This window comes from Gopherus evgoodei, chromosome 16, assembly GCF_007399415.2.
Source record: "Gopherus evgoodei ecotype Sinaloan lineage chromosome 16, rGopEvg1_v1.p, whole genome shotgun sequence".
In the NCBI taxonomy this organism is placed as follows: Eukaryota; Metazoa; Chordata; order Testudines; family Testudinidae; genus Gopherus; species Gopherus evgoodei.
In genome coordinates this window covers 23,201,703-23,224,486 of record NC_044337.1, presented here as the reverse complement: position 1 = coordinate 23,224,486, position 22,784 = coordinate 23,201,703, and the positions used below count along the sequence as shown (strand labels likewise).

Genomic DNA, 22,784 nt, shown 5'->3' with positions numbered 1-22,784 from the left:
TTTGGACCATGACTCAGCATCATCACTTGATGCAGCAACAGTGTTGTTTACACAATCATCCTCTCCACATAACCCTAAGGAAGAGAGACCTGTCTGTTTGGGTTTTCATATTGTGCTCATTCCCATGTTTTTAAAGTCTCCTGGAGGTGGAGGGAGGTGGAGGTGGAGAATCCGCCAGCCTCAGGACTGGCCTTACCATGAAGCAAACTGAGGCGGCCACCTCAGGTGCCAGACTGGGGGGTGGCACCACTAGGACCCAGAGTGTAGAAAATTGTCTGCTGCTGGTGCATATGTATTCTTCCTGCTCTAGATGCACAGAGGGTGGAGTGCTGTGCTGGAGGAAGGAGGGCACAAGAGATGTAACAGGCAGGCAGGAGAAAAGGTGAGGGGGAATAACAGAAAGCAGCAGGAACTGCAGAGAGAGAGAGGAGGAGGAGCCTCTTATGTACCTCTGTAGCACCCCCAAGAACCTGGACTAATTAACACCAGCTTCTCAGGGAGCTTCCTGTCTCCTATTGCTTCCCTGAACCCACTTGAGAACAGGAGTCAACCGAAGTAGTAGGAGCCAGTTAGGCCCTTAAGATGCTGATATATTCCCTCACTCAGGCCCTGCCACCAACCTGCTTATTTGTGCCCTTCAACTGAGTGTTGAGAGCCACTATAGCTGGCACAGAACAGCAGTCATGAGTCAAAGAAGAAAACGCCCCTCTGGGGCAGCATTCAGAAAAAGAAAGAAACAAAGGAAGCTTTTCTATCTAAGCAGGAAGGAGCTCTCCTGAGATACATAGACACAAATGTTCACAGTGAGCCCTCCGGCCCCTGTGAGGATGTGAGTGGTGAGGAGATGCCTGATCTTCCAGTTAGTCAGATTGCAGATGACCCGGTAGCTACTGCAGCATCCATATCTCCATCTCAGATAGATGAAACCATGCACATTCCTGAAGAAAAGTGTATATCAGAGAAGAGTGTAGTGAAAGCGCAAGAAACAGCTGCTGCTGAGTTTAGTTGTACTGCATGGGCCACAGCAAGTGAAAAACTTCATGTTCCCCAAAGACAATGAAAATAGAAGTTTCCATTGAACACATTACTGGCATGAAATCTCCAATGGTGACAAAGTGGAGAGGCCATGGCTTATGTACTCAAAAACCCAGAATGCTGCATACTGTTTTTCTTGCAAACTCTTCTAGTCTAATGTTCCAGCCACATTGGGTTCTACAGGGACAAAGGACTGGAAAAATCTGGCTAGAAATCTGGCATGCCATGAAAAGGCAGCAAATCACCAGAGAGCGTTCCATACGTGGAAAGAGCTTGAGATGATCAGCATCAAGAGAAGATAGCATCAGAATCTCTTTACTGGCAAAATGTTCTGAAAAGGCTCATTGCCATTGTGAGAATGCTTGCTACCCAAAACCTAGCACTGCATGGCACTGCAGATCAGCTGTGTCATAAACAGATGGTTAAGGGTTAATGTCTCTTTTACCTGTAAAGGGTTAAGAAGCTCAGTGAACCTGGCTGACACCTGACCAGAGGACCAATGGGGGGACAGGAAGTGTGCGAAACACTTTCAAATCTTGGTGAAGGGAAGTCTTTGTTTGTGCTGGTTTTTTTTGGTTTGTTGTTCGCTCTTGGGGCTAAGAGGGACCAGACGTACACCCAGGTTTTCTCCAATCTTTCTGAATCAGTCTCTCATGTTTCAAAATAGTAAATACTAGCCAGGAAAGGCGGATTAGTCTTATGTTTGTTTTTCTTAACTTGTAAGTGTGTATTTTGCTGGAAGGATTTTTACCTCTGTTTGCTGTAACTTTGAATCTCAGGCTAAGGGTGAGGGGAGGGAAGTCCCTCTAGTTTATATGAATCTGAATACCCTGTAAGCATTTACCATCCTGATTTACAGAGATAATTTTTACCTTTTCTTTCTTTAATTAAAAGCTTTCTTTTTAAGAACCTGATTGATTTTTCCTTGTTTTGGAATCCAAGGGATTGAGTCTAAACTCACCATAGATTGGGTGGGGGAGGGGAGAAAGGGAATGGTTAATTCCTCTCTATTTTAAGATCCAAGGAGTTTGGATCTGTATAGCTTCCCAAGGCAACCCAGGGAGGGGAAAGTCTGAGGGGGAGTGGAGGGGGAATGGTTTATTCTCCTTTTTTTAAGACTCAAGGGGTTTGGGTCTTGGGTTCCCCAGGGAAGGTTTTGGGGGAACAGGAAGTGTGCCAAACACTATATTTTGGCTGGTGGCAGCATACCAAATGTAAGCTGGTAATTAAGCTTAAAAGTGATCATGCAGGTCCCCACTTCTTGGACACTAAAGTTCAAAGTGGGGAAAAGGCCAAAGAATGGAAACTTCCTTAAAACTGTGGAACTGATGGCTGAGTTTGATGATGTACTCCAGGAGCATCTAAGAAGAGTCACCACCCAAGAAATGTACACACACCACTACCTTGGAAAAACAATTCAAAATGAGATCATACAGTTACTGGCAACAAAAGTCAAACAGAAGATTGTGTCAGATCTGAAGCAGGACATTACTCTGTTATTCTGGACTGCACACCTGACATCAGCCATACAAACAAATGACTTTAATGGTGTGTTTTGTAACAACAATAGAACCTAGTGAAAGTGTCCCTGAAATGGTGACTGTCAGAGAGCATTTTCTAGAATTTATTGACATTGATGATGCTACAGAAGCTGGTATGACAAATGTGCTTCTTTAAAAGCTGGAAGTTACAGGAATTGCAATAGCTGACATGAGAGGTCAGGGCTATGATAATGGTGCCGACATGAGAGGAAAGAACAGAGGAGTGCAGACACGGATCCGAGAGTTAAACCCTCGAGCTTTTTTTGTCCCATGCAGTTCTCATTCATTGGACTTGATGGTCAGTGATGCAGCATCAGCTTCTAGTGAGGCTGCTGAATTTTTTAATATAATTCAAAGCATCTATGTCTTTTTCTCTGCATCAGTTCATTGATGGCAAATTTTGAAGGCACATCTGGGAACATTCTTTCTGACGCTGAAACCACTGAGTGCCACATAATGGGAAAGTCGAGTGGAGGCGGTAAAGCCTATCAAACACCAAATTGGGAAGATAGGTGATGCCACAGTTGCCATTATGGAGGATAATGCTATGACAGGAACTGTTCATGGGAGAACAGTGGCAGAGGGAAATGGAATCACCAGAAACATACCTAACTTCACATTTCTATGTGGCTTAGTGTTGTGGCATGACATAGTGTTTGAAATAAATGTTGTAGGCAAGAGACTGCAAGGTGTTGACCTTGATATAGCTGGAGCAATGAACAACTGGACAAAGCAAAGTCATACCTACAGTCTTACTGATCAGATGAGGGATTTCAAAACATTCTGAAGAGTGCACAGAAGTTGGCAGAGGAACTTCACACTGAAGCTATTTTCCCACACATTCAGGAATACAAGAGTCACTGAAGAAGACATTTTGATTATGAGGCACGGGATAATCCCATCCATAAGAGACCCCGAACAACAATTTAAAATTGAATTCTTTAACCAGGTGCTAGATTGTGCAATACAGTCAGTTGAAGAACGTTTCATGCAGCTCAAGGAACACAGCAGTATATTTGGGATGTTGTATGATATTCCAAAACTCCTCACTATACCTGAAGAAGACCTACACAAGCAATGCAAGGCACTAGAGACAGTGATGTCACATGACAATATGTGCTATATTGATGCGAGTGATTTAGGTGATGAACTGAAAGCCCTTTCAAAATACATTTCAGCAGGATCAACTCCAAAGACTGTTCTGAAATATATGTACACAAATAAGATGACCACCCTCTTTCAAATGCTTTTGTTCCTCTGCGCATACTTCTAACACTTCCCGTAACAGTTGCCAGTGGAGAATGCAGCTTCTCCAAGCTGAAGTTAATAAAAACACATCTACACTTCACAATGACACAGGAGAGGCTGGTCGGCCTTGCAAGCATCTCAGTAGAGCATGACCTGGCCCAGAACTGTGGACCTTCAGGAAGCAGTTCAAATCTTTGCAACCAAGAAGAAGGCACAGAAAGCACCACTTTGATTATTCAAACAGATAAAAATGCCAGTGTTTAGTAAGCAGACAAGAAACGTTACATTTGCTGTTCACACATTTGAAAGTTGTGTTACTTAACATGTTTGAACAAGGCATTTTAAATTGTTCTCCTTTATTGGGGTAGGTAGCAGAGCAGTACCATGAGAGGAGTAGAATAGGAAGAAGGCAGAATTGAGACCTTTCAAAGTTTTGGCCCAAGTGAGGGAGTATGGGGGCATCCTTTGAGCTCCCTGCCTCAGGTGCCAAAATGTTGTGGACCAGCCCTGCCCAGCCTTCTCTCTTCCAGTCTGGCTTGGCTTTTACAGGGTGGGTGGGGATGTCCAGCGCTGTTTTTTCTGCCTTTTCTTTTAAATTTCACTATGGACATCATATTGGTGAAAGGTAAATTATGGGTCATCATTGGAATGTTGAATAGGCAAAATTTAACTTAATATTGTAGAGTTTCTAGACTTAAAACTTTCTGTATTTCGGGGCATGGTAATGTAAACTCGGCAAAGGGCTGTTAGCTGCATTGTTTTTTTAAAAGAATTACTTTAGTCTAGTAAAACATCACTTGGAAAGGTTCCTTCTTTTCTTATCTTCTAATTTAATTCATTGTTTTCTGTTCCTTTCATTTCATGATGAGTAGCTTTTGGCAATGACAGAAATTCTATTGTGACTGAAATATGCATTTTGTAAGTCATAACTGCACTTGGTATTTAAATAAACTATATATGTACAGTGTACGAGATTTATGCAGAACACAGCTGGAGGTATTCTGCTCAGAATTCTTATGGCTTAAAATGTCTCTTTCAAGTTTGAAAATGTGTTATGAAGTAGACACCATTATGATAATTGGAAGTTCAGCTTCTCTGTCTTGCTTATATTATTGTGTTTTGAATACAATTAACACATCACACACACTTCACCTGGTCTCTCCTCGTTTACCTCTGACACTTCCTTGATATTTATTTAGATGCATGTGGTGTCTCCACTTTGAACTCAATTGTTGGTATATTCAATAGATTTTTGAATAAACATTTTTCTCCATTAAAGATATACAATTAGCTTGCATTGTTAGAAAAAATGTACATATTGATGTCAATTTAAGTCTTTTACTTATTTGTTAGAAGATCACGGCATAAATTGTATAACGATTGTGGAGAAAACTGTGATTACTTCCAAATCAAAATATCTGCTGTGAAGTTTCAGAAGCAGCTCATTTTATTGTAGTTCTCAGGAGGAAACAGTTCACAGAAGATCTGCAATAAACTATTTGAAAAAACTGTGGATGTCAACTCTAAATTTAAAAGGCATGAATAATACATTTAATTTGAAGCGGTTGTATTTCCTGTAAGGTAGCATGAACATGAAGCACAAAACTGAGTGACTTGTTTGAATTAAACTTTGTTGTCAAGTACAGCCACAGTGATATTGTCATTTCTGAAAATGAAAAAGCAGAGTTTATTTGTTTTTAAAACTAAAAAGCTTCATTTTACTGAACTGGACATATAGGCTAAGTATGACAGTTATGCTTTTTCTTTGGTTTCATTACATTCTGGTTGCAGAAGTATACAATAGGAGGATGGCAATTAATAACAGAGCAGTAATATGCTCCACAAAGCAACCTGGAACCATAGGAACTAATTTAGATTTAATAATTTTGAAAGACAGATTCTATCATTCCATGGTTGATCAAGTTTGACTGAAGTTCAGCCCAAGACAAGGTAGCATTAAAGAATCATGGTTCAGCTGCAGATCCTGGACTAGAAACCTCACTATGGAAATTGGTGCTGGATTTTTATTGTATAAGATTTTATATTTGAGCATTAATAGTACTAAGGCTCTGTGATTCTATTAAATTCATCTAAAGTTCTATTTAAGCCTGATCCTAACTCTAAAGATAGAAGAGAGAAATACTTTTACCTCATTGGTTCATGAATTTTGTTCCTTTAATTCTAGCTGCAATTTAGATAGGGTTGGATTGTGTGGTTATATTAACTCCTTTTTCTAGAATTCATTTCAGTACGTGTGCTTTGCTGGGTGCTACAGAAGATGCATAATTTCTGTACATTAATTTCTCATAGGAGAAAGTCTATTATGACTACTGAATAAGAATTAATTTTATTTTATTTGTAAAATACCTCCAGGCTCCTCAAAACACAAGTTTCTCATGTTAAGGTGCAAAATTGTTCAGGAAATAAATGTAGATTTAAATATTTTCTTGAGTGAACTTTATAGAAGTTCTGTTCAAGAAGCTTGTCACTGAGTTGTGATGCACTTCGGTCTCTCCCTTGTGTCATACAGCGCTGGTCATTTTGGACATGGAATTCATCATAGTCTGACGGGTTTCTGATCCAGAGTTCACCACAAAAGAAATGTGCTTGTGACACTGAGAAGCCGAAAGTTAGGAAGGATTCAGATGCTATAGTGACCATCATCTCCATTGTCCTGCTGTTTTATCTTACTGGATTGCCTGGTAGGGGGTGAGCAGGGACCATGTGTATCGTGTATGCTGAAAAGGAAACCTACATCGCAGTAATGCAAAAGAAAACAATGCTTTTTCACCTGAGGCTATCTCTCTGCTCATCTTGCAGTATCTCTCAGACTTGTTTCTAATTTCCAAAACTCTCATTTGAAACACTTCACATGCAAAAATCTTTGGAAAATGGGTTTTTAAATGAAATAATTGTGTAATAGGATATTTCAAGTATTGGTTCAGCTATAATGCTTAGGGCTGATAAACAAAGCTTCTGAAGCCAAATGGCCCTTTAGCTAACCCCAATTAAAATACAGATTTCATTGCACTCTGTCCTGACAGAGGGGAACATATTGTTGCCTTTAAGGGAGTTTGGTTTAGTTAATGAAAGAATTTATATCACTTTTTTTTCCTAAGTAGAGTTCCTAATTAAATAAGATTCAATTTGTGGTTTCTCGTGGGACATTTTAACTCTTTAAAGGCTCCTTTGTGTCTAAATAGTCAAACTTGCTTTAATAACAATGTTCACTAATTTTGGTATATTTGTTTTGTTTTATGAGATTCATATATTAGGAGATGGAATGCAGTACACTTTGTATATAAAATCATAATGTCACTGACACATCCATACAGCTCAGTCAAAGAGTATAAAAACTCAACATCTGTTAAAAAACAGTGAGTAACATGAATGGACATTAATGCTAAATGGGATGCCTGAAGAATTTGTAAATTAAAAAATATACAGTATACAGCAGCATGGTGAGTTTAGTTATGAGAGCAGGTGACTAGGTATTAGCTTCTTGGTTTGTGTTCCTGGCTAGTTGGTTGACATTGGGCTGGGTAGTGTTATGGATCTCCTGAATCCCTTATCTTGGGCTTTACAGATATTGTGGGCAGGTCACTTGACCAGTCTCTGATTGTTTCCCTATTGGGAAATGAGTCCTATAAAGGCTCAAAGTTGCATTGAGGCTGTATCCTTCATAAAAGGTTTTGACACCCCTGAAAGACAGGTGGTACCTGATTGTTAAGTATTATACTTATTTGCTTCCATATACACAATATGGCCATATGCTGATGTTTATCAGTGCTTATAGGTTACTTTGTTTTGTGTCTCAGTTTGCATGGGCCTGTTGGTATTAGTATAGAAACGATAGTTAGTGATGTTTCTGGGGCTGGAGGAAAGGAATCTCAAAGTTAGAGTCTGATTTCAAGTAAATGCTGAATTCCCTCTATACCGATGCTTCTCAGAGCTGGTCCGCCACTTGTTCAGGGAAAGCTCCTGATGGTCTGGGCCGGTTTATTTACCTGCCGCGTCTGCAGGTTTGGCCGATCGCGGCTCCCAGTTGCCGCGGTTCGCTGCTCCATGCCAATGGGGGTTGTGGGAAGGGCGACCAGCACATCCCTCGGCCCGCATGGCTTCCCACAGCCCCCATTGGCCTGGAGCGGCAAACCACTGCCAGTGGGAGCTGCGATCGGCCAAACCTGCAGACGCGGCAGGTAAACAAACGAGCCCGGACTGCCAGGGGCTTTCCTTGAATAAGCGGTAGACCAGCTTTGAGAAGCACTGCTCTGTACCTGAATTAGGATGATGACATAAAGGCTTTTTACCCTTTTGCCTTTCCTTCCACACACTTACTCCCTCTCTTTTATTCAACTTGCTATCCTTTACCCAGGCTACACGGGAGTTATGGAGACTCTGGGGTTGGCATATTCTAATTTCTCTAGCTGAAAACCCACAGGAATGTGAAAAAGCTATAGAAGCACCATCCACATTGTTCATGGGCTACAGAGGAAGGTTACTAGTATTTACTACCAGATGGTCCAGCCTCATAATATTTACACTGTTCTGGCAGAGCATGATAGTTTTTGTGTACATAAAGTTTCAACAATTGTGGATTGTCACAGCCCTGGTAAATTTTCCCCTGCTGGATAGTCACCACCACTTTGGTCCCATGTGTGAGGTCTCTTGGTCTGAGTGGGCTCTAGCACTATCTTTTCTTGGCCTCTCTGGCATGCCTCCTGGGCACAGTCTTTCTGTTACTCCTGATGGCCCAGGTGCTCTCGGCCCCCAGGACCAGTGCTGCCCCCCACCAAGACTCTCTAGTAGCTTATGGACTCCCTTTCCCAGGTTCCAACTTTGTGGGCACTCTGGTTCACCATCTCTCTCTCCATGGACATGTGATGACTGAAGCACAAAACACAAAGGCTTTGCCGCAGTTTCTAAAACAATTATTTTTTACTTTAGTCAGCACAAGAAATACACAGATCTAGGGAAAATAATAAAAGGCCTGTATGCACTTTCCTGACTGTGTTTCCTCACCACTCTTGAGTGTTCTTTGGGGTTTGGCAAGAGTCTTCTGCGGTGTCCAGGATCACCCTGCTGCACCTGCCTTCTCCTACAAATGATAGTCTTTGTCTGTCTCTTTCTCTCTCTCCTCCTGCAGCCAGCTTCCTTCTGCTCTTTCCCCTCCAGCCAGCTTCCCATGACCTTGGCTGGCTCCATAATCAGAAAAGGGGCCTTCTACTACAAAAGCATGTCCTTTTATACTTCTCTCCTGCACATGCTTCCTCTCTCTCTGACCAAACTCGTCTCACATCCACACCTCAACTTTTTGTTCCCTCTCCTGGGGAGATTCCTCTGGACCAAGCTCTCTCTTCTTGCAGACAGATCTGTGGTCAGACTGGATTCCTTAGGCATCAGCTATCCCATTGTCCTAAGGTGCTCCTGTTGAAATGGAAGCCAGTTAGCTTAACAACTCTTCATTGTCCCTGGTCTTACAGAGACATAATCCCAGCCCTGATAACCTATGGCTGACTCCACATCTCCTAAGAAATTCAGTGATACAGCAAATCCATAAAATCAAACGGAATTCATGTTGTACTAAACAGATTCCCCAAATCATCAAATCAATTATTTCCGAGGTTGGCATGCCTAGATGATGAAGTCCATGAGGCATCCAACTGGAAGTTTGTGGCATCTCAGTTCCAGAGTTACTGGGGGCATTAATATTTATGTTCAGAGGATATTTCACAGTGTTTGCAGGGGATGCAGTTACCTGTATCGATAGCTGGATGATGTGCATTTCTAGGATGACCATAAAAAACAGAACCGCACTTATTCCCAGTGGGCCCTTTGGAGTCTTTAAAATCATGCATAGGTTTCCCAAAGGCTGATCTTGTCTATTAGCAACTGAAGTACAAAACAGGCCTGGTAAATAGTAAGTAGGCAAACATCTCTTTCTCCATTGGTTAAAAACCCAAGGCAACATGTTTCTTTGTGAAAATATGAATTGTTAAATCAGAGTCTGGCTTGAGAGCCTCAGTACTCTTTGATTCCCTCAGGCTTGTTGCAGAGGATAGTCAAAAGGTCCTATGATCATCTCAGTGCAGAAGAGATGGTTTTATTAAATAAATGTCCAAACAGAGAGAGAGTGCCTAATTTTATTCATCTGGATGCTTTACATTAATGGTCTTCCTGGTTGTCTTGTCCAAGTATTTCTGTTCACTGTTTTATTCTTCCATTTTATGAAACCATTGCTGCAGGTTTTTTGCCTATTGTGTTTATCCAAAGAGCAGTTTAACACTGAAAAGGAGTCACTACCATCCCTTAAGTAATCTGAGAACCATACAAACTCCTTGCTCCTTTGATTTACTGTTGAACTTTGTTCAGATGGTCATCTGGAATAGATGAAGTAACTTGACCCTGAGGCACGTGAGAGTTGCTAAATGGCTTAACTTTGAGAGAAAAATTGTGGCTAATCAACCTTATTTTTGCTCCTCCTCTTTTATGAGTTGCTTCCCAAGTCCAGGTATGAAGATCCTTCAAAGAACTTGACATACAGTATAAGCTTTTTCTTCATTACTGGCTATCCAGATAGCTATTGCCTTACAATAAACCTTAAAAAATAATGTAGAAATAAATATGACACTTTGTATTCTGTTAGCTTTATAATCTGTAAATAACTCTTACGTATGTACATTAATTATTCTTACTGGTCAGTGGAAATCAAAGATACATTAGATCATTACGTTCTGTGAAGCTATCATTTCAATGGTAGAAATCTGTATCACCAGAACATATTTTCTTAAACAGAGAAGCTTAATGATGAAAATGGAAGCCGTTTGTACTGATTACAGAAGTGATTAGTTTGTCTTCCTTCAGAATCCATCTGTGCTTCTATAGGTAAAGTCCAACTTGTATAGGTCTACTAATGATCCACTGCACATACTCAAGGAGAACGTTATAGAAAGTAAATAGCAGTTTGTATTCTAAAGATGCATCTCTCCTGGGTATACAACAGATATTTTATAATATAATCAATGTTCTATTGTTACTGTAAAATATTAGAATATTGTCATTTAACTAACTTTTTGTGGAAAGAAAGCTATACCATTAAACATCAGCTCTGCTTCTTGAAATGAACTCATAAGAAGTAAATTTTATTCCCAGCTGGATAATTAGGGTACGGCTATTTTGGTGATATCACTCATTCTATCCCAGAACAATAACTGTAATTAAAAACATATCCCCAGCATTGTTTAGAAAGCAGTAAATTTGAAAATTGCTTGATATGGTAACTGAAATTATAGTCTTGTATCAGAGTTCTTTGGATAAAAATAAATGGCTTTTTCTATTAATGTAAATGGTTTACTATCACATAAACATTTAAACTTTCAATAAAAATGTATCTGTGATATAAATTGTTATATATTCTGCCTTAAAATACTGACTGCAAGTTAGACATGACCCACATTGGCAAGAAGAATTTTTTATTCAAAATCAAAAGAAGAAAAGCATAGATTTAGCATCTGATGGAATGGCTTAGTGGTTATAAGAATCAGGTTTGGAATATGTTAGACCCCTTATTAAATCCAGCAGACTTGACTCAACCATGCTTCCTTACATGTTAGAGAAATTGAATTCCCAGCACTTTACCAAAGGTGGGTCTTCTGGATGTAGTATTAAGCACAGAAATCTTATCTGCTGTGAATGGGCATTAAAGGTCCTGTGGTACTTACTGTGAGAATAGAAGTTTTCCCCGATGTCCTTGGCCAAATTGTAACCTTCAAATACTGTGTTGTGGTGCAGCATGTGCTATTTGGCTGTCTCCTTCCATCCCAGTCCCTGTTGAGCAGGGCTATATATATAAAGTTTGGGTGATATTTCGTGTCCTTTTGGACTGACTGATGGCATGCAAGCTGTAATAGAAAGTTCTTTGACTTGGATAATGGAGCTGGGGTCTGAAACAAGTTGAAATTAAATAGAAAATGTTAATTACTATTTGATAAATAATATAATTATAGAAAATGTATTGTAGAAGTCCTATAATTTCTTACCAAAATACAATATTAAGAATATTTAGAGATGTTTTCTAGACATTTATATTAGCTGTAGGCTTGGATTTCATTTTCTTCAGTGATTGTACATACAGTAGTTCATTGTAACTAATAATGAGAAACTCTTCTAGAAATCCTAAAATATTGTAGGTTGTTGCCAAACAAGTTGTGAACAAAAGTAGTTAAGTATCATATCTAGCCAGAGTTCTGTGTGTCATAACTATGCCTTCAAGCTACATATCCCATCCATAGTATTGTCATAATCTATTGTGCTCAAGCCTAATTAAATTTTATCACAAACCTGAAATAACCACTGCCATGAAAATTCTTCAAAGTCTACTATATCCACAGGATATTTCTGCTTCATGTTTTCCTTGCTTCTTGCTTTTAGTCTAGTGCAACTTCTGTTTTGTGGAAAATTCTTTGGCAATTAATGGAAAATATGAATCTTAAAATTAAGTAAGAACTTAGAGGCTTCACAGAACCAGTTATTAATGGTAAATGCCAGTTTATGAGTGCAAGAGATTAAGGCTTGATTTTATTGCCCCGAGGAGAAGAGAGGGGGAGACAGGGAGAAACTGTATCCTAAAAATGTCCCTCTAGGAAAATTTAAATGCTGCCGTACTTTGATGTTGAACATTTTCCTGATTTGCTTAAAAAAAATCTAATTTTTTAATGCATCCTTTGGGGTAGGAATGACATTTTACAGGTGTCTAATTTTTATAAGTGAAAATCCTTTTTGCAAAAATGCAGTAACAGTCTAACATTTTCATCTTACATTTTCATCTCCAACAATTGATTTTGATTGCAAATGTTAAGCCCAGCATTTACTTTGACATCCTAGAACCTGAACAGTTATTTTGTGTGTTAAAAAAATAAAAATAACACAGGAACGTCAATCCTTTCTGCGTATGAAGTCCTGTAACATTAATTGGTTGTCAGATCCTGAAGAAATAATGGATTAATGCTCTGGATCGTAATACTCTGTTCAGAAGCTGAAGTTTGATGCTGATGTCCCCAGCCTCTCTATTTAATGCAATTACAGCTATGCATTCAGGGCATTTGAGTGGATTGCATTTCATTAATTTGATTTGAGCAGACAATACTAAGCTGCTGTTGGGCCCTCGCCGACAGCTAATTACTAGAATGAAGCACATACATGGCCACAGAACAATGGGGAACTTGTCGGGAACATTAAAACAATAGAGAAATAATGCTGAACACTAGGATCACTCTTACCCACAGTTCTTAATGGGTATATAGAACACATTTGAGTTTGTGTGGTGGTGGTGATGCTGCATGGGGCATATGAAAAACAAAATTGTTGCCTCTGATTAAAAGAAAAAATAGTTTTCGCTCACCACTTTCTCTACCAGAATTCAGACTGAGTACTTTGGCTTGCCTGTATTGATCAGCCTACCTATTGCTCATTGCAGACCACTATTTGACATGTCTCCCGCATACAACAGGGGTGTTCTCTCACTTTTCAGATGGTAATTTATATAGAGTAGGAATCATGAATCATCAAATGTAAAGTTTTATTATAATAATGTATAGACAAGATATGAGGAACACATCACAGTAAGCTTCCTGCTCCTTTTCTTGATTCATTTCGTGTTGTGTCTTTGCCCTAACTTTGGGTTTTAATAGCTAGAAGGGGTGAACATAAGAATGGCCTTACCGGGTCAGACCAAAGGTCCACCTAGCCCAGTATCTGTCTACCGACAGTGGCCAATGCCAGGTGCCCCAGAGAGAGTGAAGCTAACAGGCAATGATCATGTGATCTCTCTCCTGCCATCCATCTCCATCCTCTGATGAACAGAGGCTAGGGACACCATTCTTTACCCTTCCTGGCTAATAGCCATTTATGGACTTAGCCACCATGAATTTATCCAGTTCCCTTTTAAACATTGTTATAGTCCCAGCCTTCACAACCTTCTCAGGTAAGGAGTTCCACAAGTTGACTGTACGCTGTGTGAAGAAGAACTTCCTTTTATTTGTTTTAAACCTGCTACCTATTAATTTCATTTGGTGACCCCTAGTTCTTGTAAGATGGAAATAAGTAAATAACTTTTCCTTATCCACTTTCTCCACATCACTCATGATTTTATATACCTCTATCATATCCCCCGTTAGACTCCTCTTTTCCAAGCTGAAGAATCCTAGCCTCTTTAATCTTTCCTCGCATGGGACCCTCTTCAAACCCCTAATCATTTTAGTTGCCCTTTTCTGAACCTTTTCTAGTGCTAGAATATCTTTTTTGAGGTGAGGAGACCACATCTATACACAGTATTCGAGATGTGGGCGTACCATGGATTTATATAAGGGCAATAATATATTCTCAGTCTTATTCTCTGTCCCCTTTTTAATGATTCCTAACATCCTGTTTGCTTTTTTGACCACCTCTGCACACTGCGTGGACATCTTCAGAGAACTATCCACGATGACGCCAAGATCTTTTTCCTGACTCGTTGTAGCTAAATTAGCCCCCATCATATTGTATGTATAGTTGGGGTTATTTTTTCCAATGTGCATTACTTTACATTTATCCACATTTGCCATTTTGTTGCCCAATCACTTAGTTTTGTGAGATCTTTTTGAAGTTCTTCAGAATCTGCTTTGGTCTTAACTGTCTTGAGTAGTTTAGTATCATCTGCAAACTTTGCCACCTCACTGTTTACCCCTTTCTCCAGATCATTTATGAATAAATTGAATAGAATTGGTCCTAGGACTGACTCTTGGGGAACAGCACTAGTTACCTCTCTCCATTCTGAGAATTTACCATTAATTCCTACCCTTTGTTCCCTGACCAGTTCTCAATCCATGAAAGGACCTTCCCTTTTATCCCATGACAGCTTAATTTACGTAAGAGCCTTTGGTGAGGGACCTTGTCAAAGGCTTTCTGGAAATCTAAGTACACTATGTCCACTGGATCCCCTTTGTCCACATGTTTGTTGACCCCTTCAAAGAACTCTAATAGATTAGTAAGACACGATATCCCTTTACAGAAACCATGTTGACTATTGCTCAACAGTTTGTTTTTCTATGTGTCTGACAATTTTATTCTTAACTATTGTTTCGACTAATTTGCCTGGTACCAACATTAGACTTACCGGTCTGTAATTGCCAGGATCACCTCTAGAGCCCTTTTTAAATATTGGCGTTACATTAGCTAACTTCCAGTCATTGGGTACCAAAGCCGATTTAAAAGGCAGGTTACAAACCTTAGTTAATAGTTCCGCAACTTCACATTTGAGTTCTTTCAGAACTCTTGGGTGAATGCCATCTGGTCCCGGTGACTTGTTAATGTTGAGTTTATCAATTAATTCCAAAACCTCCTCTAGTGACACTTCAATCAGTGACAGTTCCTCAGATTTGTCACCTACAAAAGCCGGCTCAGGTTTGGGAATCTCCCTAACATCCTCAGCTGTGAAGACTGAAGCAAAGAATCCATTTAGTTTCTCTGCAATGACTTTATTGTCTTTAAGCGCTCCTTTTGTATTTTGATCGTCAAGGGGCCCCACTGGTTGTTTAGCAGGCTTCCTGCTTCTGATGTACTTAAAAAAACTTTTTGTTATTACTTTTGGAGTTTTTGGCTAGCCGTTCTTCAAACTCCTCTTCGGCTTTTCTTATTACACTCTTGCACTTAAGCTGGCAGTGTTTGTACTCCTTTCTATTTGCCTTGCTAGGATTTGACTTCCACTTTTTAAAGGAAGTCTTTTTATCTCTCACTGCTTCTTTTACATGGTTGTTAAGCCACAGTGGCTCCTTTTTAGTTTTTACTGTGTTTCTTAATTTGGGGTATACATTGAAGTTGGGCCTCTATTATGGTGCCTTTAAAAAGGGCCCATGCAACTTGCAGGGATTTCACTTCAGTCACTGTACCTTTTAACTTTTCTTTAACTAACCCCCTCATTTTTGTATAGTTACCTCTTTTGAAATTTAAATGCCACAGTGTTGGGCTGTTGAGGTGTTCTTCCCCCCACAGGGATGTTGAATGCTGTTGTATTATGGTCACTATTTCCAAGCGGTCCATTGGGAGTGGTATAACAGATCATAAAAGAAGAAATAGACTCTAACGCTGAGCAGGCAATACTCTCCAAGCCCATCACCACTTCAGACTGTTTCTGGGACCATGAAGTCACTAGACTTTAGGCCTTTTTCCAGTAGTCCTGACTAATTAAGGCTGATCTGCTGTTTAAGAAGCTGCTCTTCACCTTACCTGCTTGTGGAAATTTAACAGAATAATTCTAATATGAAATTTTCCTGATTCTTGTGCGTGTAACTCTGTATGCAACTTTGGAACATAGAAAGCTAAAACCACAGTAGAGTCTCCCGGGTAAAACAACTCCTGAGTTTTTTGCGAAATCTTTTAAAATCCATATTGAAGTCCTAAGCAGTGAAACATATCTATAATGCCATTGTAGCTCACTGATGCACTTTGGTCCCATCTAGTCTTTAGCGTTTGTACTTGAAATGAGAATTTCCAGATTTTGTTTGTCTAATGCCTATAACAGATGATGAACTTTTTTGTTTTACACAGTGTAGCTAATTGTATCTGTAAAATATTTAACGGCTTATTTAAGCATTAGCTACTCGCTTTTGAGGCTCTGAAAATCTGGTGTCAATTGATAGGTTGATACACTTAATAAGTGCCTTCAAGTAACTGAATTTCTTCAAGTGCTTATTCATGTTGATTCCAATCTGGTATGTGTGTGCGCATGCACAGTAGCCGGAAGATTTCTCCCTAGCAGCAACTGTAGAGTTGGCCTGGGAGCCCCCCCCAGAGTTGTACCTTCATGGCACCCAATATAAAGCCTTGCCGACCCACCACCCCCTCAGTTCCTTCTTACCGCCAGTGACGGTAGCTGGATCTTCCCTTGCTCTTGCTCTGGCAAGTGACCTAGCAATTTGATTCCTGTTGTAATCACCTTGCTTATTCAGATAGTGTAGCTGAGTATAGTTAGTCAGTCAATTGTAAGTTTCATTTACGGGATTCCCCCCTGCCCATTTGCCTCACTTATTTGATGCCTCTGGGGCATGCCGGGCTTCAAGATTTGCAAAGACTGCGTGAAGCACATGCCAAAAAGTGACTCCCACACCTCCAGTTTACGGTGTCTGGGCCAGGGTCACCAAGAAGACCGCTGTAAAATCTGTCCGGAATTCCAACCAAGAACCTTGAAAGAGGGAGAGCAGCGGCTTAAAATCCTCCTCATGGAGGCAGTTCTTCCACCTCAGTTGGACCCCTGTGCTGGGGATCCCACCACCAGCACGTCGTCTTCAGCATGGAGCACGCTGGTGCCCTCTTCAAGAGACCAGGCTCCAAAAAAAAGATGCAACCAAGGACTCTAGGCACCGTCATGGAGTGTCTTGGACACTCCAGCCTTCGGTACCGGTCCCAATCACCAGTGCAAAAGAAGAGGAGGATGGAAAGAGGCCAGTGCCCTTTGTCCAGATACAGAGACTAACCACAGTGACACCACAGTCAGGCCCCAGTCCTGAGACTCAGGGGGCAGCCACGTTGACTCCTGCTCAAGCGAGGCAGTCGAGTCTGGGCCCATCGCGCTCACCGAACCAATTCACAGCCCTCCCATTCGGCCTGTCAGCAGCACCTCAGGTTTTCACCAAGTGCATGGCAGTCGTTGCTGCGTTCCTGCACAGGCACCAGGTACAGGTGTTTCCTTACCTCGACAACTGGCTGATCAAGAGCCACTCCAAAACCCAAGTGGAAGCTCAGGTCAAGTTTATGAGAGCCTCCTTCATCAACCTAGGTCTCCTTTTAAACTAAACAAAGTCCACTCTGATCCCTGTTCAGAGGATGGAGTTTATAGGGGCAGTATTGGACTCAACTCAGGCCAGGACATAGCTGCCACAAGTGAGATTTCAGGCCCTGAACGATACCATTCGAGGCCTCTGTTTCGCACCACCACAGAAGGAAACTGCCTGAAGCTTCTGGGTCACCTGGCTACTTGTACCTATGTGGTGCAGCATGCCAGGCTCAGACATCTCCTCAGTCCTGGATAGGATACTGACCCTACCTTGCCCTGTCCTTGACTCCCTCCTGTCATGACTCAACCCTCAGGAGTCCCCTTCACCAGTTCACAGCCATCCCTGTCTCTAGTGACAGATGCATCAGACGTGGGCTGGGGAGCACATCTAGGAGACCGCAGGACTCAAGGTCTCTGGTCTCAGGCAGATCTGGCTCTCCACATCAACGTCAGAGAGCTGAGAGCAGTGTGCCTGGCATGCCAGGCCTACTAGGCTTACTTAACAGGAGAGTGTGTATCAGTTATAATGGACACCACCACCGCAATGTTCTATATCAACAAGCAGGGGAGTGCACTCTCTCCCCTGTGCCAGGAAGCCCTCATGCTGTGGGAGTTCTGTGTAGAGCGTTCAATACACCTGCAAGCATCGTACCTCCCCAGGGTACAGAACAAGCTGGCAGACTACCTCAGCAGGTCGTTTCATGACCACAAGTGGTCCCTTCGCCCAGACGTCGTGATTTCAATCTTCCAGAGGTGGGGCTTTCCCCAGACAGACCTATTCGCCACGTGACACAACAAGAAGTGCCAGCAGTTCTGCTCCTTCCAGAACCACCGCCCAGGCTTCAGAGCGGACGCGTTCCTCCTCCACTGGGGAGGTTGTCTCCTATACGTCTTTCTGCCCATACCGCTCATTCACAAGTTGCTTCTCAAGATTCGGAGGGAGGAGGGTGTCTGAACTCCAGGGCTCTAACCTCAGAGACCCCTATTCTATGTTCTATAAGAACAAAGTACAGCTCACACCTCATCCTGCTTTCCTCCTGAAGGTTGTGTCACAGTTTCACATCAACCAGGACATCTTTCTCCTGGTATTCTACCCTAAGCTGCATTCCAGCAGCAGGGAGCAGAGAATACACTCTCTGGATGTCCACAGGACACTAGCCTTTTACATCGAGAGAATGAAGCCATCCAGAAAATTGGCCCAGTATTTCTTAGTAGTGGCGGACAGAAAGAAAGGTCTGCCGGTGTCGTCACAATGCATTTCGTTATGGATCCAGGAATGCTACAACCTGGCGGGAGTTCCTGCACCCCTGATCACTGCACATTCCACCAGGGCACAGGCTTCGTCAACAGTGTTCCTGGTGCAGGTCCCCACTCAGAAAATCTGCAGAGCAGCAACATGATCCTCTGTCCACACTTTCATCATGCACTATGCGATTGCTCAGCAGGCTGGAGATGATGTGGCTTTTGAACAAGCAGTGCTCCAATCAGTGGACAACTCTGACCCCACCACCTAAACTTAGGCTTGAGTCACCTGATTGGAATCGACATGAATAAGCACTCAAAATAGAAAAAATGGTTACTCGCCTTCTCGTAACTGTTGTTCTTCAAGATGTGTTGTTCATGTCCATTCCAATACCCACCCTCTTACCCCTCTGTCAGAGTAGCCGGCAAGAAGGAACTGAGAGAGGTGGCGAGTCAGCAGGACTCTATATTGGGCACCATCAAGGCGGTTGCTGCTAGGGAAAAATCTTCTGGCTACTGCGCATGTGCACACACATACACCTGATTGGAATGGACATGAACAACACATCTCGAAGAACAGTTACAAGATGAGTAATCGTTTTTTCCAGTACGAGTCTCCAGAATTGATCTGTTAACTCAGCCCCTTTTAAGGCTTTGCCGAGCACCCAAATCTGCTGTTGATTTCAGCAGAAACTTTGAATGCTCAACAATTTTCAGTGCTTTTCACTATAGTGGGGAATGGAACTGGATCCCCTGATTATTTTGCTCCATGTAGTGTGTGTGCATCCTAAATAATCTAGTGCCTGGCTACAAAATACATAATCAGTCAAGGCCAGTTTTTCACTTCTTAGACATTTGTTATGGGATGGAGTGCTGGGTTCGAGGACAGAAGAGGACAGGAAAAAGACAAAGATTCCAGCCTGGTGAGGTTTATGTTTGTATACACATGCTATTTCCTTGCACATACAGAGAATAAGTGCCAACTCTGACAAGCTGTGTGCTCTGGCAATTCAGACCAGAGTGTAAATAAAGAAAAGGAAAAGGGGGTTTCATATTAAACGTGTTTCAGCCTTTTATAGCCACAGGGTTAGATTCTAGACTCTCTTTTTTTGCACAACTTTTTTCCTATCAGTTCTTCACAGTTCTAATCATGGAGCCTAGCAATGAAGGGAAGTTGTGGAGGTGGAGAAATCTTATTTCTAATGTTAAGCAAAACAGAAATTTAAAATAAAATAAACTAATAGCACCAGCTAACGTATACAACCCCACTTCTCATTTTTATGGTGTTGGTTGTTGACTGGACTGGTCTTTTGCTTTTCCGTCACAATCAGTATTATTTACAGATCAGCCACATTATGTTTATATCTTAGTTTCTGAGTCTGCATGAAAACTCACAACTTTTTGTAACTTGGGGGAGGGATAGCTCAGTGGTTTGAGCTTGAGCTTTGAGCCTGCTAAACCCAGGGTTGTGAGTTCAGTCCTTGAGGGGGCCACTTAGGGATCTGGGGCAAAATCAGTACTTGGTCCTGCTAATGAAGGCAGGGGGCTGGACTCAATGACCTTTCAAGGTCCCTTCAAGTTCTAGGAGATTGGTATAGCTCCTATAATTATTTATATAATGAAATCACATGCTTTGGAATGATGCACTTAAAATAGATTTTGCTTTAATATTCACAGTCATGTGCTGTGAAAGGACCCACAGTAACATTAGCTCATGAATGTTTAATGAATGTAAGGGGTATGAGAGAACATGTATAAATAATGTTAGGGAACACAGTATGGGCCAAAACTTAATGGGCATATGTATGGTGCTCAGCACTCTAGAATCCCAGTTTGAGGGGCAGTGCGAGTTATTTAAGATCTTTCTTAAGGAACAAAAATCTTTCCACTGGCAAGTTCTTCATGGTTATCAGGTATTTCTGAAATTTTACTTGCTGGATATTACTCTATGCATGAGGTGTATCTGTCTGAGAGCTGCTGGCAATTTGTGTGCCTGTGGCCCATGTAAAGATGATAACAGATATGGGAGCTATTGGTAGCACTTGAGGAAGCTAGACCAAGTGCCCAGACACTCTATGGACTCTGAAAAGAAAAGTGTACTAAAATGTGAATGACTGACCATAGTCTGAACCTAGCGTCAGGAAATGAGTGAAAGTGGGTATTAGTTAGGTTTAGTATAAGTAGCTGAATACTGGAGGGGTCTGATGGTGTTAGTTGGGACTGGGTGATTGGGAGACCTGGAATGCCCTCTATTCCAGAATACTGAGCGAGCTGTTGGTTTGCTCTTAGAACATACACCTTCCATCTTCTCACAATCGTGTGGAATAATGTGAGAGTGAAGATTTTAATCTGAATATTGCGGTAAAGAGCAGAGAGAAAAAAAGTATCATTCTAAAAATTACAGAGAGGCTCCAGGATGCTCAGTAGGAGATATTCACATGTCAGAAAGTAACTAATGATTGAACTGTCCAGCCTATCATGTGTGAGCTATTCACGTCTGAAAGAGAGTACAGGAATTTCCCTCACCACTGATTTTTTTTCTGACCAAGCTGGGTATGAATTTTATGCATTATCTGGTGTTTACTGAGAGCTTTTAGGATGTTTTCCTCCTTTTCTGTAGCAATGAAGAGATGAAGCCAGACCTCACACAATAGTTCATAATGCATATGAAAATGAGGCTGAATTAAGGTTGTACAGCAATTACCTAACTTTTGAATGCTTCACTTTGTATCCTTAACATTGTTTGATAACATTGTTTTTGTGTGTAATTTTGTATATACAGTGGAGGAGCTGGATACACCAGTAGGACAGGTAACAAAACATCTGATTACAGCACCAGCATGGAAACGGTTTTTAAAAAAACCAATTATTAAACCATCTACAAGCTATTCCATGTGTAGTAAAATAATGGCAATACTAGAATATTCCACATTTGTCAAACAAGAACCTAAGAATCTGTCTTTTGAAGGCTCAGTTTTGTTAACAGAAAAGATTTAAAAAAAAAAATTACAGAAGCCTGCCAACAAAGAGACTGCTTTATCTGATTGACTTAACAATTCTTGATCAGATTCTCAGATCATTTGCTATCCTTGCAACTTGTTTTACAAAATGAGCTCCAGAATGAGGTCTGTCATCGTGTACTCTCTGTCCATGGAAATGATGTCCTTTTCTTATTCCGAATTAGATGAATACAATGAAATCTGTATTTTACATATTTATTAACAGGATTCTCCTCCCTGTGGTATTGTACCATCTTTGCTGGGGGCGGGGGAGGGGTGGTTGTTTTTTTTTTCCCTGAGAGAAGGCAAAAAGGTTGAGGTGTCATTGCGATCACTGAAAATTTACACTTTTTTTTTTAGCAGGTTTCTGAAGAAACTATTGCTTAGTTAGTTCATTTGCTAAGTGGAAAACTACCCCCAAGTGGATTGAATTCTCTCTTTTGTATTATGCCCTTCACTTTCCCAAACATAACTCCAAAGATCAAGTATTTAAATGTCAAGTAATTAATTGTCCCTTGTGTTATCTTTAGGCTTTAGGTGCCCAGTTCAAAGGGATTTGGGGGTTTAACTCCTTTAGGCTCATTTGAGAATTCTTTGGTTAAGTTTAAAACAGTCATTTCAAGTGTTTTGTTTTTCCTAAAGAAACATGTTGATATTTTTGGCCTTGTGATAACTGTCCAAATGAAGTGGCCAGTTCTCCATTGGACATAATCAAAAAGTACCCAGAAGCGTCAGACTTTTTGGAATGACACCATTCACATAAAAGTGAGCAGACGAATGGTGGAATTTTCCACTGGCAAGTCTATCATTTATGCAGTCTGACTCACGAAATTATATTCCAGGTTTTATTTGTGTGATTTCTAAAGGTACACAGCATGTCCAGGGCTGTTGCCACTTACATCAGAACTTGCA

The 22,784-nt window shown here is 41.0% G+C and overlaps 1 protein-coding gene across 7 annotated transcripts in view; it reads left to right on the top strand.

Annotated features, from left to right (window-relative positions):
• Positions 1–22,784, top strand: part of DENND1A (DENN domain containing 1A) — a 363,245-nt gene that overhangs the window by 260,285 nt on the left and 80,176 nt on the right. The window lies entirely within an intron of this gene.